General features: G+C 41.1%; 1 long non-coding RNA gene across 1 annotated transcript; it reads left to right on the top strand.

Annotated features, from left to right (window-relative positions):
* Window positions 1-820: 820 nt before the first annotated feature.
* Window positions 821-3601, top strand: LOC115072860. The gene is made up of 3 exons (XR_003851860.1): window positions 821-928; window positions 2914-3040; window positions 3521-3601. It is a non-coding gene; the product is annotated as an uncharacterized LOC115072860 (long non-coding RNA).
* Window positions 3602-3825: the final 224 nt, after the last annotated feature.

A 3825-nucleotide genomic window follows, 5' to 3' on the forward strand; every position in this document is an offset into this window, starting at 1 on the left:
TGCTCTACACCAAATCCCAGACTTGACATCGTTTTTAATTTATTAGGAGTAAGTTTTCTTCTGGTAGTTCACAGAGTGAAGCACACGAATCATGACATTTAATGCAGAATCTCTCCTTTCATCACTGTAGTTTTCTTCCTTTCTTTGGAGAAAGAAACCTTTCTAGTTTGCTAAATCCTGAGTTTTCCGTGTGAGATTCTGAAGCAGGCCTCTTCCTCTCCATTGGTATTTCTGCTTCGCACTCAATCACAGCACTGCCTCCGTTACTGGTTCTTTGTGCCTCAGAAAAGAGTTCTGCTATTAAATGTTACACGCATGCCGTTGCCTGATTTTGGAGGCCTTTGTGTATGCAGAATCAATATTGTTCAGTCATTGTTGGATCTTGTCTTCATGTTTTCATTACTGTTTGGTGAGGATAAAAGAAGAAATTACTATTAGAGTATTAGAATAGCTATGCAATGATATTTCTTGATTTCTACATTACATGCAAGATATAGGATGTACTTTACAAGGATTCTGTGTTCTTGCTGTGGAGGGAGAGCACACAGAGTTCTTTATCTTCCACCATGTTTTACTTAGTGCTGTTGGAGAAAGTGTCTTTTGTATTGGCCTACTGGCCTTACTGCAAAGTCTGTTAGGAAAGGGTTAAGTCAGGGCCAGCCACAAATCCTGTTAAGGTAGACATCTGTGCTTTATCTAGGACTACAGTCCGTGGTTATAAGCACTTGAATTTATGAATCAGGCTTATAAATCAATGTGACTTTATATCAGATAAATGTATACAAGTGATCTTTTTTTTTGTTTTGTTTTGTTTTAGACAGTAGACTTTACCTGGAGAGCTTTCAAAAATGAAATGTATTACATTTTAATTAAAGGAAAGCACATGGATGATGAAAAATAAATCAAATAACACTGTCGGACTTGTAAGGTAAAACAACACACTTGTGTGTTCTCTACCCACCCTGATGTCCTTTCTTTAGAGAGAGTTACTTTTAAATCACATTTGTTTTTACTTCCCCCCTCCTGCATCATAGTTTATACTGCTTTTTCTGTATTAGATCTTTCTTTCCTGTCGTTCTTGGGATCAATCTTATGGCCTTATGGCTAAGCAACTGAGGAACCGAGCCACACTTCCATTCCTAATCGACCTAGTGGACTCTTCATCATTACACAGTCATCTTTCTCCTCTTCCCATCTCCCAATGCTATATCATTTCTTATTAAATATTTACATAACATGAACAAGGCTATTCACACTTGAGATATGGTAGTGTAGTTTTGGTAACTTTATTTTTCATTGGGTTTATATTACTTATGATTTAATTTCAAAGAGAGTTCTGCAATTACTAATTCACCCCAGTCCCTGAATACTCTCTCCTGCTCATCCACCCCTCCCCCAATACTTTCTCTTGCTTAGACATCCCACCTGAATTCTCCACCTCAGCAGTTTCTGTTGACTTCATGTGGTAGTTACTCCCCGTTTATGGCTGTCACATAAATAAAATATCCTTTGTCATTCTTAACAGAGTGCATTTTCCAACAACCCACTTTACAAGGGTACCACAACCTTTCATTTACTTTCCCACCCTTGTAAATTGTATTCTTACATCAAAGCTTAAAGCATCCGCAGTTTACTCTGTAACCAAAATTAAGTATTTCCTTGAAGGATGCACGCCATACACAGTGTTTGCATTACTAGTGTTTAAAAGTTATTCACAGTCAAGCTTTGTGCTTCAACTGGAGTTCCTCATCTTTGGTGCCAAGGTCTTAATCCATGTTCTAGTCACAGGAACACCGAAGAGTCCCTCTTTCCACAATCCCAACTCCCTTCCCCTCAAATATTGCTTGTCTTTTGGCATTAGGGGATGATTTCCTGCGGTTTTGTTTTGACTCAAAGTTTCAATTGTCCTCTTGTGGGATGATGAAATGCATACTTTTCCCATCACCTTCTTAATATAGACTTCTTATTCATGTCTCGCTTACAATCCAATTCAATGTTCTAGAAGTCTAATTTTGATCATGAGTTTGTTGCCAATTTAAATTTGCTTTTCTGAAAATTGAATTTCAGCCTTTCTTTTCACTATTGCATCTGGTGCCCTCTGTCATACCCTAAGATCCGTGCCAGGAATTTAATGAGATTCCCTGCTTCTTAAACAAGGTCTTCTGCCCCTCAGACAGCATCCTGGCTCACTTCTGGCTGCATGGGTTTTCTACACCTCCACTCCACCCAGAGGCCCTGACCGCGCGGAAGCTCTGGCAGACTCTCGCGAGACAACGCGGGTGGGCGAGGCTCTGCCGTGTGGCGATTTGGGAATCGGCCATCTTGCAGGGCCTGGAGGTGGGAAGCGTAGTCACAGCTCTAAATGTGTACCTGCAGGCGGATGTAGAAGAGCACCGGGCACGCGACGTAGACATATGGAAAGTTTACAGCTGCCAGGCCAATTAGAATAAGTCGAGCAGGGTGCGGGACAGGCCCTTGCAGAAGACGCTGTAGGGAGTGGCTGCCGCGTTGCCCGCAGCCCTAGGGACCCGCAGAAGGGGTAGCCGCGCCCTCCTTGGCGCTGTGCGCCCAGGCCAAGGGCTTCACAGTCCCTGCACTCCGGGTGTGGCCGGCACCCGAAATACATGCAACTGATTTTGTATGCTACAGCTGTAGGGGGCAAACAGTATTAATTTGTTCAGGGCTCAATTTCTGTGCTATTTTCCTTCATAATTTTCACAAAAATTTGGAGCGTCTGATACTGTTCTTTTTTGCACAGAGAGTAGATTGTAGATAGTTACCATTAAGAAATATCCTTTTAAATAATTCAGATTTCTCATCTAATTCAGGAGTTGTTTCGTGATTATCTCTTTCTTTCTTGGGTCTAGTACCCTGTTTAAGTGCACATAGCCTAATTGTCATTTTTCATTTTAGGATCCATTGACTTTCAAGGATGTGTCCATAGATTTCTCCCAGGAGGAGTGGAAATGCCTAGACTCTGCTCAGAGGGCTTTGTACAGGGAGTTGATGTTGGAAAACTACAGCAATCTGGTGTCTGTAGGTGAGGAGATTTTTCTTGGAGAATTCTTTACTCTTCTGCCATCCTTTGACAAATAGCAGTGTACTTTGACGTATGTTAGTTTTGCTGACTAAGCCTTCGATTCTTTAAAAATCAGTTCACGGGAATGTTAGGGCATTGTGAAGAACGTTTATGTTTTATCATTTCTTTCTGTTCTCACTTGTTAGAGGAATTATCCATTTTCATTATTTTTGTTGTTAATTTCAGACACAGATTAGTACATGACACTGTAGCCATAAAGTTCCATTTCCATAGCTGCATTTGAATCTGTGATAGAACTCACCATATGAAAACTGAAAAAATTCCTGTACATTTTAGTGAATCTGTCAAAATAAAAATTGAGAAATTATTTGGAGAGTCCTTTCTTTTTCTGATTATTATCCGTGCAGCACAGTGCTGTGTTGGAAATCCTGTACTTTCTAAAGAATCCAGTATGCGCATGTGTGTCTTTCTCATACACAGGTCTTGCTGTGTGTAAGCCTGTCCTGGTCTCCTGGACAGCAAAGAGCCCTGGAATGTGAAGAGAGGGGAGACTGTAGCCAACCAGGTAGGTTTGAGTGGATGAAGGAGGGGCCCAGGTGAGAGGTCCTAAGTAAAGAAGGACAAAGACCTGGAAGTGGTTTTGCCATAGTCTGTTTCACTAGAAAAAGGCTCTGATAATTTGATTTATAGCTAACAGCACTTGGTTTCATTGTTTAAATTTCCCTTATCTCCCGTGGCACATTTTTTCCCAGTGCCAGCTAATGGCTGATTTTTTTCCCTTTGTG

The sequence above is a fragment of the Nannospalax galili genome, unplaced genomic scaffold (genome assembly GCF_000622305.1).
Source record: "Nannospalax galili isolate Female #2095 unplaced genomic scaffold, S.galili_v1.0 scaffold1244, whole genome shotgun sequence".
Lineage (NCBI taxonomy): Eukaryota > Metazoa > Chordata > Mammalia > Rodentia > Spalacidae > Nannospalax > Nannospalax galili.